The sequence below is a fragment of the Scyliorhinus canicula genome, chromosome 1 (assembly GCF_902713615.1).
Source record: "Scyliorhinus canicula chromosome 1, sScyCan1.1, whole genome shotgun sequence".
In the NCBI taxonomy this organism is placed as follows: domain Eukaryota; kingdom Metazoa; phylum Chordata; class Chondrichthyes; order Carcharhiniformes; family Scyliorhinidae; genus Scyliorhinus; species Scyliorhinus canicula.
Genome location: NC_052146.1, coordinates 261,910,061 through 261,923,701, shown reverse-complemented (window position 1 = coordinate 261,923,701; position 13,641 = coordinate 261,910,061). Strand labels below are relative to the sequence as shown.

Below are 13,641 nucleotides of genomic sequence, written 5' to 3'. Positions count from 1 at the left end.
CAGCCCCCTCCATCCCCTTGAGGCTCTCAGTGCAATTGCCAGCGGCTCTATGGCTAACGGGAAAAACAGTGGAGAGGGGGCATCCCGGTCTCGTCCCCCGATGCAGCCCAAAATAGCCCAATGTTTTCCTATTTGTCCGTACGCTTCCCACAGGAGCCTGATACAGCAACCTGACCCAGTCAATAAAGCCCTGCCTAAATCCAAACCGTCCCACTACCTCCCACAGATATTCCCATTCTACTCGATCAAAGGCCTTCTCTGCATCCATTGTGACCACTACCTCCACCTCCCTACCTTTCGGGAGATCATGATCACGTGTAATAGCCTTCTTACATTGGCCACCAACTGCCTTGCCTTAACAAACCCCGTCTGGTCCTCCCCAATAACGTCTGGAACACAATCCTCAATCCTAGAGGACAAAGTTTTGACCAGCAGTTTGCCGTCCACATTCAATAGGGATATCGGCTTGTAGGACCCACACAGCTCCGGTTTCTTGCCCCGCTTCAGGATCAGCAAAATCGTGACCTACAATATCGTCGGGGGAAGCACCCCTCTCTCCCTTGCCTCATTGAATGTCCTCATCAACAACGGCCCCAGTATCCCAGAGAACTTTTTATAAAACTCCACTGGGTACCCGTCTGGCCCCTGGGCTTTACCCGACTGCATGGCCTTCAGACCCTCCGCTATCTCGTCCATCCCGATCGGGGCCCCAGCCCTTCTACCAACTCCCCGTCCACCTTCGGGAAATTCAGCCCCCCTAGGAAGCGCCTCATACCCTCCGACCCCGTTGGGGGTTCCGACCTGTACAGCCTACTATAAAACTCCTTAAACGCCTTATTCACCCCTGCTGAGTCTCCAACCAGGTTCCCGTCTCCATCCTTTGCTTTCCCTATCTCCCTGGCTGCCTCCCTCTTTCTAAGCTGCTGTGTAAGTATTCTGCTGGCCTTCTCTCCATGCTCATAAATTGCCCCCTTGCTTTCTCAGCTGCTGCACCCACTGCCCTCCCTGTGGTTAACAAGACGAACTCCGCATGTAGCCTCCGACGTTCCTGTCAAAGCCCTTCCTCTGGGGTCTCCGCATACCTCCTGTCGACCTGTAGTATCTCCTTTACCAGTCGATCCGTCTCTGCCCTGTCTACCTTCTCCCTGTGGGCCCGTATCGAGATCAGCTCCCCTCTAACCACCGCCTTCAGTGCTTCCCAGACCACTGCTGCCGAAATTTCCCCCCGTGTCGTTGACTTCCAGGCAGTTCTGAATACATTTCCTCAGCCACCCGCACACCTCTTCATCAGCTAAAAGACCCACGTCTAACCTCCAGTGCAGGCACTGGTTACTGTCTTTACTAACCTATAGGTCAACCCAGTGCGGGGCATGGTCTGAGATTGTGATCGCCGAGTACCCTGTGTCCACCACCCCTGTCAACAAAGCCTTGCTCAGAATAAAGAAAACAATCTGGGAGTAAACTTTATGCACGTGTGAGTAGAAGGAGAACTCCTTCACCCTCAGCTGCCCAAATCTCCATGGATCCCCCCCCCCTTGCTCCATGACCCCTTTTAGTTCCTTTGCCATTGCTGGCACCCTGCCTGTTTTTGAGCTTGACCGGTCTAAACCCTCCCATGACCAGCTTATGCGAATCCAGGTCTAGTAGCTTCCCCATTTGTACATTGGGTCACAACTGACGGGACAGGGCCCAGGCGGATGGCGGGGTGCCGAACTCAAGAGTCTCACCCCCTACAAGGAATGGGCCCTGGAGGTTACGGGGGTAGCCGAAGACAGACCGGTCAGCAAAGTGGAGGTCAGCGCACGGCATAGACGTGAGGATCCACTGGCCACCACCCAGATGAACTGTAAAATGTGAGTTGTTAATGCAATACAGACTTACCCATCCCTCCCACTGACCAGATGGCCATTCTCCCGCAGGACCTCCAGCCGCTGGCGCCGGCCCCAGCCCATCCGGGTTGCCTCCTCTGCCCGCCTCCCGTGAGAACACCTCACAAGAGAGCTCCGAGGATGCAACCATAATAGTTGTGGCACAACTGTCATCCTACCCTCCACCAGCGCAGAGACACACACCTCAGTGCGCAACGGTAGTGGACAGGCTTCTGGGACACATTCTGGTGAGCACCGCATAGTTGCAGATAAACATCAGGTGGAGGCAGGAATGCCCAGGCGAGACAGCAGTCGGAGGTCTGCTAGATCCCAGGACCCAGCTGGCTCCCAGATGCTGAGCCTCTGGACCAGATTTACCTGGAGCTAATGCAGACGATAGATTGCAGCCGTGATATTCAGAGGGGAATGTCAGCGAAACTCCAGCAGGTCCACAGCCCACTGGAGGAGTCCCAGGGGCTACAGGTGCAGGAGATGGCGCCAGCAATTACAGAATCACAGAATACTATAGAGAAGAAGAGGCCCTACGGCCCATCGAGTCTGCACCGACGCATGAAAGGGCGACTCACCCACCTCATCCCACTTGCCAGCACTTGGCCCATAGCCTTGAATGTATTGGCATGCCAAATACTCATTTTTAAATACAAAAAATACAAAAAACTTTATTATAAAAATGATCGGCTTGTTAATGCCGGATGGGATCATTCAGTGAATACCAAAATGTCCGATTTTCATGTTACATTCACAACACAATCCTCACAAAGTTTACCTGAAACAACATAGGTGTTTTTAATTAGAAAACCCAAAGTTATTTTCCTATTTTAAAAACAGTAAAATATCGATATTCAGGATATAACATTCCGCCAAACTTTAGAATTAGTTTTGATTTAACGGAATAAATCCGTTTGAAACACACTATAGTTTTTTAAAAAATCAATGATATAACGCCATGCTCGAAAGAGCTTCTCACAGTCCAAAATGCGCCTGACAAACTAAGAATAAACTCACTTTTTCCCCCCCAAAAAAGCGTGCACTGGAATTTTAGTTTACACATAGTTCTTGCTTGGATCTGTAGATCTCACCGCCGGAATAATTTGCCGAGTAGTTATTTTCATCTTTGGGAGGGCAGGAACAGCAGAGCAGAGCCCCTCCGAGGATCAGCAGACCCGAGGTTCCCCAACCGATGTACAAAGAAGCTTCAAGTTCTCTCCTCTGGGTGTCCGTCACCAGCAGGTTGTAGAAATTCTTGATGATGGTGTTTGCTGACCAGGACACTGGAATCAGGGTCAAAACTCCAGCTAGAATGAAGATAATTCCCCATATGATTGTGACTTTGGCTTTAGTCGCCTCGTCTTCTATGCAGTTGGTGCATTTACCATCAACAGTGGAGATTAGGATGCCCAGGATCCCCACCACGATGGCAGTAACGGTTAGAGCTCTGGAAGCCTGCAGATCTTGGTAGGGGGCTAGCAGGGAGTTGTACACCTTGCATTGCATCTGTCCACTGCTCTGAACGACACAGTTCATCCAGAGACCTTCCCAAATGATCTGCGCCACCATGATGTTGTGTCCGATGAAAGCGTTCAATCTCCACATGGGGAGGACGCAGGTTATGATGGCTTCCAGCCAGCCGAATACACTGAGGGCAATGCCCAGAATCTGGAGTCCCATTGATGCCATTCTCAGTTACTATTCAGCAAACTGCAGGAGATAAACATTCAAGTTGGTGTCTTGGTCAGGAGTGAGTACTGTGCAACAAACATCATGCCAAATACTCATCCAGGTACTTTATCAAGGATGTGAGGCATCCCAACTCTATCTCCCTCCCAGGCAGTGCATTCCAGACGGTCAACACTCTCGGGGTTAAAGGTTTTCTTCAAATCCCCCCTAAACCTCCCACCCCTCACTTTGAACTTGTGTCCCCTCATGACTGACCCTTCAGATAAGGGGAACAGCTGCTCCCTATCCGCTCTGTCCATACCCCTCATAATCTTGTGCACCTCAATCATCCCTCAGTGTTCTCTGTTCCAGAGAAAACACCCCAAGTCTATCCAACCTCTCTTTCTAACTTAAATGTTCCATCCCAGGCAACATTCTGGTGAGTCTTCTCTGCAGCCCATCCCGCACAATTACATCCTTCCTATAATGTGGCAACCAGAATTGCACACAGCACTCCAGCAGTGGCCTCACCGAAGTTCTGTACAGCTCCATCATGACCTCTTTGCTTTTGTAATCTATGCCCCGATTGATAAAAGCGAATGCCCCATATGCCCGTTTCACCTCTACTAACCCACCTTTCTGCCTTCAGAGATCTATGGACAAACACAACAAGGTCCCTTTGTTCTTCGGAACCTCCCAGTGTCAGACCTTTCATAGTATACTTCCTTGTCAAATTACTCCTTCCAAAGTGTATCACCTCACACTTTTCAAGGTTAAATTCCATCTGCCACTTATCTGCCCATTTGACCAGCCTGTCTATATTTTCCTGTAACCCAAGACACTCAGCTCCACTGTTATAACTACCTGGCCAATCTTTATGTCAACTTCAAACTTACTGATCCTACCATCCATATAATCATCTATGTCATTTATATAAATGACAAACAATAGGAGGCCCAGCACGGATCCCGATGGTATACCACTGGTCACTGGCTTCCAGACACAAAAGCAACCGCCTATCATCACCCTCTGTCTCCTACCGCTAAGCCAATTATGAATCCACTTTATCAAATCACCCTGTATCCCATGTGTGTTTGCCTTCTTATTACGTCTCCCATATTGGACTTTGCCAAAGGCTTTGCTGAAATCCATGTAAACTACATCAACAGCACTACCCTCATCTACACACTTGGTTACATGCTCAAAAAATGCAATCAAATTTGTTAGGCATGACCTCCCTCTGACAAAGCCATGCTGACTATTCCTGATTAAACCTTGCCTCTCCAAGTGGAGATAGATTCTCTCCTTCAGAATCTTCTCCAGTATTTTCCCAACCGCTGATGTGAGACTCACTGGTCTGTAGTTCCCTTGTTTGTTTCTACAACCTTTCTTAAATAGAGGGACCACATTAGCTGTTCTCCATTCTTCTGGCACTTCCCTCTTGGCCAGAGGAATTAAAAATTTGGGTCATAGCCCCGGCAATCTCCTCCCTCGCTTACCACAGCATCCTGGGACACAATTCATTTGGACCTGGAGATTTGTCCATTTTTAAGCCTGCCAATATCTCCAATCCCTTGTCACTCCCTGTGACAATTTGCTCAAGAACCTCACAATCTCTCTCCCCGAGTTCCATAACCAACTTCTCGTTCTCTTGGGTGAAGACAGATGTGAAATATTCGTTCAACACCCTACCAATGTCCTCTGGTTCCATCCACAAATTTCCCTTCCCCATGGTCCTTAATGGGCCCTACTCTTTCCCTGGTTATCCTCTTCCCATTGATATACTTATGTATCTTGAGGATTTTCCCTACTTTTACCAGCCAGAGCTTTCTCATATCACCTCTTTGCTCTCCTAATTGATTTCTTAAGCTCCATCCTGCATTTCCTATCCTCCACTAATGCCTCTGCAGACTTGCTCCCCTTGTTAAAAACCTCTCTTTTCCTTCTCATGTATCCTGAATGTCTCTGGTCATCTATGGTTCTCTGAGTTTGTTACACCTTCCTGTTACCCTAGAGGGAACATATTGGGCCTCTACTCTCCCCATTTCATATTTGGACCCCCCCCCCCCACTGCTCTTCTGTAGATTTCCTCACAAGTAACTCTTTCCAGTCTACTTTGGCCAGATCCTGCCTTATTTTGTTAAAATCTTCTCTTCCCCCCAATCCAAAACCTTATTTTGCAACTTTTCTATTTCTTTGTCCATAACAAATTTAAACTGCACCACGTTATGATCGCTATCACTAAAATTCTCTCCCACCAACACATCAACCACCTGCCCGACTTCAATCCCCAGGTTCAGCACTACACCATCCTTTGTTGGAACCTCTACATATTGAGCTGAAAAGTTCTTCCTATATACATTTTATGAACTCTACTCCATCTAAACTCTTAACATGATGTTTTACATTGATTTCTACCTTTTCCGACCTTCAGGTTAACTTTGCACAGCCAATAGTAGTGATAGTGTCACTATTTTATAATCCTATGCAGTTCCGCCTTACAAATCCACCTTTTTCTTTGCAAACTTTAAACCCAGTTACTTTTAAGAAAGGTAAAATCACCTAATACAATTACCCTCTTATTATTTTTACACCCCTCTGCAAATTGCACACATATTTGCTCCTCAAACTCCCGCTGACTATCTGGGGGTCTACAATAAACACCTAGCAAAGTAGCTGTCTCTTTTTTATACCAAAACTCTACCCACAAAACTTTATTTGATGTCTCCTCCAAGATATCATCTCTCCTTACTGCAGTAACTGCCTCCTTAAAGAAGATGCAATGCCTCACCCTCGTTTACCTCCTCCTGTCTTGCCTGAAGATTCTATATAACGGGATGGTGAGCTACCTATCCTGCCCCTCATTTAACCATGTCTCTGTGATAGCAATTATATCATAATTACACATGTCAATCATCGTCCTTAACTTATCTAAGGCCAACACTGTTAGGGTGGTGACCGCAGTCGAGAGACTGGTGCATGACATCAGCAGCATGAGTGGAGGTGTCCAAGGCGTGGCTCAGTCAGTGACGGTATGGTTGGGGGCTTTGGTAGAATGTCAGACTTGCTGGGGATGTAACTCACTATCAGGTGGACCTTGATGAAGCGCTGCGGGACATATCCCAGTCTCAGATGGCAATAGCCGAGGTACTACAGAGCATGTCCCAGTTACTGAGGAGCATTGCTGAGGGTATCGACACCATGCTGCAGACATTGGGGAGCCGCCAGAACTGACATAGCCAGATGACACAGGGGAAGCCGGGGCTTGAACCAGCTGCCCCTCTGTCCGAAGGGGGGAACCCCAGGGCCCTCTGGGCATTAACCGGGAGGAGGGGGCTCTAGATGTCAACTTGGACTCACCCAACGGAGTTGCAATGGTGGCCACATGCTCCTGCCGAGTTCCACCCCTTTGAAAAAGCAGCGTCTCACAGCCAGCACCTGGTACAGTGCGGCACGGTGGGACATGTGCCGCCGGCAAGTGCGCCAGGGCTCTCCGGCTCCAGAGCCCCCAGAGGACACCGCCGGGGGAATCAAAGGCCACGGGACGTGGTAAGCAGCTCCGCAGACAGTCAGGTGTCAGATTAGGGCATAGATTGAGGAGTACCAGCACTCAGCTCTCTGCGGGCTATCATCGCACCCCCTGCCCATCCGCTGACAGTGCTGTCACACTCCCATCACCCTGGCTTGCTGTTACGCAGACCCTGGAAGGGTAGGAAATGGCGGGGAGGGGGACTGGGGAGAGAGGGGGGATGGTGAAGTGGGGGATGCAGAGGGATGGGGGGAGGGGCCGCAGGATGGGGGGGCGGGTGTGGAAAGAAGGAAAGACAGACGAGGCCATTAACTTTGTGAAGACGACGAGGATGAGGGCCTCCCTGGCCCTCTGGGCCGTCGAACTCTGGCCATTGCCCGCTTTCCTGCAGCCCGTTGGTCCTGCGGGTCCTCCCTGGGCTCGTCCTCCAGTCGTTCCTGATTCGGCCCCTCCTCAACCTCATCCTCATCCTCCTCCTCAGAGGTGGCCACATATTCCTCCTCCTCCACCTCCAGTAAGTCGTCCCGCTGCTGTTCCAAGTTGGACCAGCAGACCACCTCAAGGCAGGCGACCCTTTGGGAGGTGTACCGGAGAGCACCACCAGAGTGGTCGAGGCATTGGAACCGCATCTTTAGCAGTCCGATGCACCGCTCAATGGCAGACTGGGTGGCCTCATGGGCCTCGTTGTATCGCGTCTCCGCATCAGTCACTGGCCTCCGTACTGGTGTCATTAGCCAGGTCCCCAGCGGGTACCCCTTATCCCCAAGAGCCAGCAGGCCACTCTGGGTTGGTCCTCGAAGAGGCCAGGGATGTCCGACTGCCCCAGGATGTAGCTGTCGTGCACACTCCCTGAGAAGTGTGCACATACGTGCATGATCCTCATCTGGTGGTCGCACACGAGTTGGATGTTCAGGGAGTGGAACCCCTTCCTGTTGATGTAGGGCATTTCCAGACAGCCCACGGCGATATCCGTGCCAAATATGACCCCCTGGACCTGGGGCATCCTGTCGATGATGGAGAATCTTGTTGGACCTGGTTCATGTCAAAGCTTATATAGTTTGTTGCCGGGGCTAACAGGGCATCCGTTACGCAAGCACTTGTGGTCTGTAGCTTGTGGGTTGCCGCACCAGTCCCTGCTCGAGCCCTGGAATGATCCTGAGGCGTAGCAGTACAGCGCTGCAGTGACCTTGATGGCCACCAGGAGTGGGTACCTCCTCCTCCACGTGGTGCCAAGTCTGCAAGGACGTGGCACAGGTGCCGCACCGTCTCCTTGTTAAGGCAAAACCTCCTGCGTAACACATTTGTTTGAAAGACCAGTGATGCTTGTACTCCTTGGGCCATCATGGGCCTCCCCCTCTGGGTCCCTTCCTGGCCTGATGGGTGGCCAGGTCCTCAGGGTGTGAGTCGGGGCCCAGCACATAGGCTGCTGCCTTGAGACTCTGTCGACGCTGCTGCCCTTGCCTTCTCCGGCATCTGGCCGCCTGGCAGCACCACTAAGGCAAGATCCATGGGCTCCAAAATATCATCCATACCATTCAATATCTATAAGGAATTGGGACAGGGTGAGAGACTCACAACCAGTGATGTCTTTCACTCCGGGACCCTTCAGTCCCTCCACCCCACCCGGCACATTCTGCCCATGAAGCCCTGGCCACAGTGGGGGCCTCTGCTCACTGGACCCCAGACCCTGCACCCCAGACACCAGCACATAATGTTCCTGGACCAGCCGCGGTAATGTCCCCGGTGCAGGGGCCCAGCCCCTGGATGCTTGGGTGTTGGCCGCTGTGCCGTGGTGTTGGTTCCTGCAGTGTTCAGACACAGTGTCCAGTCATCATGGTCTGATTGGGATGCTAGGCGATAACCCCCACATGCTACATGGCACACCTACCCACGGAGATCCACTTGGGAACTGTGAGCTGTGAGGTGCTCACTTAACTACGATTGCCAATTCCCTATTACCAATAACCTTCAGCCGTGCGGCCAGAGGATGCCCCCAGAATGGGTACACATGTTACAGGGGTTGGCATGGTGGACCCGCAGGTGATTAGACCAACCCCCCCTCAGCTGACACCATGGGCTGCCCCCACACCCCATGGCGGCCCACCCGACCGAGGCTGTCCCCCGGTTGTTCCCCCACCCTCTCCGAGCACCAGCCTCATTGTCTGTGGGCCAAGATGGCTATTCACCGCTTTGGTTTCCCACAGCAACTCCTCCGCCAGCGGCACTTTTTAAAAAGGAGTACTAATCGGTGCCAACGTGACCACTTGCTGCGGATGCTGTTAGATCACGGGAGGCCGTTAGATAAGAGGTTGCTCCTGTTAATTGTATGGAGATGGGGTTTAAGTGGTGATTATTGGTTTCTTACCACGCTACGGTGAGATCCCGATTTTGCCTAGGGGAGTGAACCAGTTAGAGCGTGAATGGATCGGCACACGGTGCGGTTCTCGTTTTTGGCCTCTCTGCTATTTAAAAAAAAAATGTTTTTGTTCTCCTTTTTCACATTTTCTTCAAAATTTACCCCCACCAATAAACAGTAAATGGTAACGGATACAATGTCAAACCCCTTACTAACAACAACAATCCCATCCTCACACCAACCCCCACACAACAGCCCGCATGACAATATAAGCATCAAATAATAAAAAGGAATGAGGATTGAGTCTTTGGATTTGTAGGTCACCCTCAACTTAGCTGGATACACTATGCCGCACCGCACCTTGCTGTTATACAATGCCGTCTTCACTCAGCTGAAGGCCACCCACCTCCTCGCCAACTCCACCGTAAAGTCCTGATATATGTGTATACCAACTCCAGCTCACTGCACCTCCCGCTTCTGCTTTGCCCAGCACAGCACCTTCCTCACGCGGTACCTACGGAAACAAACAGTCACCAGTCTTGGCGGCTCGCTCGCCTTTGGTATAGGCCTCCCCAATCTATGAGCCCAATCCAGTTCGTATCGAGAGGGATCTTTCCCTTCCCCCAATACCTCCGCCAATATCGTGGCAAAATATTCAGATGGCCTGGGGCCTTCCATCCCTTCGGGCAGACCCACAATCCTCAGATTTTGCCATCTGGATCTGTTTTCCAGGTCTTCCATTTTAGCTCGCAGACCCTTGTTGGTCTATCTCACCCTCTGTAGCTCCTTCCCCATCGAGGCGAGTTGATCACTGTGTTGCGATAGTGCCTCTTCCACTTCCTTCAGTGTCTCACTTTGCCCCTGCAACTCCGCCGCTGCGCTTGATACCGCTGCCCTCACCGGGGCAATCGCCACCCCCACCAGCACTTTCAATACCACCCCCATCTCCTTTCTCATCGCTTCCATGTGTTTTATGAACTGTTTTTCAAGTTCCACGGCTATCGCCTCGGTCATCCTTTCTGCCGTGAGCAGTGCGGCCTCACCCGCTGCCCCAGCCTCCGCCTTCCTTCCAGTCCCTAAGCCGACCTTTCCACCCACCGGTCGACCTTCATTAGCCCCCTTTTTCACGGCCGTTTGTCTTTGAGATTTGGACATCTCTCTACTCTATGCCTTCCTACCCTTGTTTAATCAAAGGTTGCTCCTGGGAGGGGTCATCAAAACTCCGAAAAATCAGTTCTCGGGCGGAAGCCCTCCAACGTGCGGGTTCCTCCTACCTGCCGCCCCTGGAAGTCCCTCTCCCACTATTTAATAACCTTGTTGCGCTCTTGCTTAAACACAAGACGGCCATTAAATTACGCCCAATGTTTTAAGTCCATATGAATCTTCTGGGTTGAAGAGAGGTAAAAATGTGATGGAGTTTCAACTGTCAAAGAGGGATTGGAACAGGTAGAGCAAAATAGAAGGTCTGGGATGGGTGAGAGCTAACTAGAGCTGACAAAGATATCATGGACACAAGACAAAGGAAATGCTAATGCTAGTGTTAGAGATTAAAGAACTAAATAGTTGCATAAAGGTAAGATAGCAGAATTAATTAATATTAAAATAATTAGCACTCTGTGAAAGCAAAATCTAACAAGTTGCAGATGGTCTAGTGGGGAGGGGATTGTGGGGAAGAAAAGCTAAAAAGAAGATTGAAAGGGAGTAGAGAGTTCATGGTCTGAAATTGTTGTTCTCTTAAGTCCAGAAGGGTATAAAGGGCCTAATTAGAAGATGAGGTGCTATTCCTCCAGCCTGCATTGGACTTATTGGAGCACTTCCGCAGTCCAAGGACAGAAATGTGGGCATGAAATCAATTCAGTGAGTTAAAATTGTAAGCGACAGGAAGGTTGATGTTGTGCTTGCAGACTGAGTGAAGGTGTTCTACAAAGTCGTCACCCAGTCCTTATTTAGTCTCCCCAATGTAGAGGAAACTGCATTGTGAACAGAAAATACAATGGAATAAATTAAAGGAGGTTAAAGTAAATCGTTCACCTGAAAGCAAGTTTGGATGGTGACTAAGGAGGTAAAGGGCCTTCTCCAATTGCCTGGGAAGGTTTTGTGGGAAGGTGTAAAGAGTTGGGGATGATGGAGGAGTGGACCAGGGTGTCACAGAGTGAACAGTCCCTATGGAATTCTGACAGAGGAGTTGAGAGGAAGATATGTTTGGTGGTGGCATTATGCTGGAGTTGGCAAAAATGTTGGAGGGTGATCCTTTGAATGCAGAGGTTGGTGGGGTGAAAGGTGAGGACAAGGGGGACCTTCTCATAGTTCTGGGAGAGGGGGAATGAGTGAGAGCAGAGGTGGACGAGATGGGTTGGACCTGGCTCAGGAAAAAGAAAGACAGTAAGGGAGAGGAATTAATTGGATAGCTCTTTCAAAGAGCAAACTTGGACACGAGGCAAGTAGCCCCCTTCGACAACAAGAGAGGAGGTCCCTCAGATCTTTTGTCCATGTTTGGACCAAGGATGTCATGAGGTAGATACCATTGTCGGAATCATTATGGGCAGGGTTGCTTCAGGAGCACAAGTCTTCAATTCCACTGCCAATACGTTGTCATAGTCCATAGACTTTGCAATATCTAGTGCCATCAGCTGTTTCTTAATCTCACATGAAGTGAATCGAATTGGCTGAAGACTGGCATCTGTGATGCTGAAGACCTCAGGAGGCAGTTGAGATGAATCATCCACTCAACACTTCGGGCTCAGAATGATGGCAAATCTTTCAGCCTAATCTTCTGCACTGACGTGCTGGACGTCCCCATCTTTGAGGATTGAAATGTTTGTGGAGCTTCCTCCTCCGGTTAATTGTTTAATTGCCCAACACCATTCTCAACTGGATATAGCAGGATCACAGAGCTTTGACCTGATCCATTGCTTGTGGGATCACCTTGCTCTGTTTTTTGCATGCTCTTTCTACGGCTGGACATGCAAATAGTCCCATTTTGTAATTTCACCATCTTGACAGCTCACTTTAGATATGCTTGGTGCTGCTCCTAGTATGCTCTCCTGAACTCATTGAGCCAGTATTGAAACACCTGGCTTGATGTTAGTGTTAGAATGAGGGTTATTCTGGCCCACAAGATTACAGCTTATTGTTGTATACAGTTCTGCTGCAGCTGATGGCCCACAGCACCTCACAGATGCCTAGTTAGATCTGTTGTGAATCTATCGCATTTAGAACAGTCGTAGCGCTACAGATCACTATGGACGGTATCCTCAAGGTAAAGACTGGACCTTGTTTCCACAAGAACAAAGAACAATACAGCACAGGAACAGGCCCTTTGGCCCTCCAAGACTGCTCCGACCATGGTACCTGCCTAAACTAAAACTGTCTCACTTACGGAGTCCGTTTCCTTCTATTCCCTGTAAACTGTGGGGTGCGCCTCCTGTCATTAACACATGCATCTGTGACAGGTGGAATGGTGAGGATGAGGTCAAATAGATTTTTTCCCTCACCAATTGCCAGTCTGGTAGATATCCTTTTGTTACCAAACCACTCTTACTGATGGACATTGAATTCTTCCACTCATAGTTCTGAGCCCTTGCTACCCTTAGTGCTTCTTCCAAATGGTGTTCAACATGGAGGAATACCAATTGTCAGCTTAAGGAATGTGATAGGTGGTAATCAGCAGAAGGTTTTATTGTCTGTATTTGGCCTGTTGCCATGAGACTTCATAGGATCAGGAATTGAGGTTGATGACTCCCAGAACAACTCCGTCCCATCTGTATACTAGCGTGCACCCACTTGCTTTGCTGCATCTGTCCTACTGCTGGGACAGGAAAAACCCAGAAATGGTGATAGAGATGTCTGGGACATTGAATGCAAGGTATGATTTAGTAAATATGACTATGTCCATTGCTTCAGCAGGAAAGCTGTCCCAATTTTGGCACAAGCCGCTAAACCTTATTAAAATCCTTGCAGTGTCAACTTGGAGATCCGCCATAATTTTCAGTATTTTGCATTCCCTTCCTGCGTTTGCCCTTCCTAGATATACTCCTCACACTTCTCCCAGTTGAAATCTATTTGCTACTTTTCTGCCTACATGAACAGCCCATTGATATCTTCGTGCAATATTTAGCTTTCTTCCCCACTATAAATCACACAACCAATATCTGCAAACTTTTAAATCATGCCTCCTACATTTATATCTAAATCAATAATCTATACCATAA

General features: G+C 49.5%; 1 protein-coding gene and 1 pseudogene across 3 annotated transcripts in view; one reads left to right on the top strand and one right to left on the bottom strand.

Moving 5' to 3' along the window:
- syt14a (synaptotagmin XIVa) overlaps window positions 1–13,641 on the top strand; it is a 271,602-nt gene that overhangs the window by 103,780 nt on the left and 154,181 nt on the right. The window lies entirely within an intron of this gene.
- Window positions 2,933–3,566, bottom strand: LOC119973837 (annotated as a pseudogene).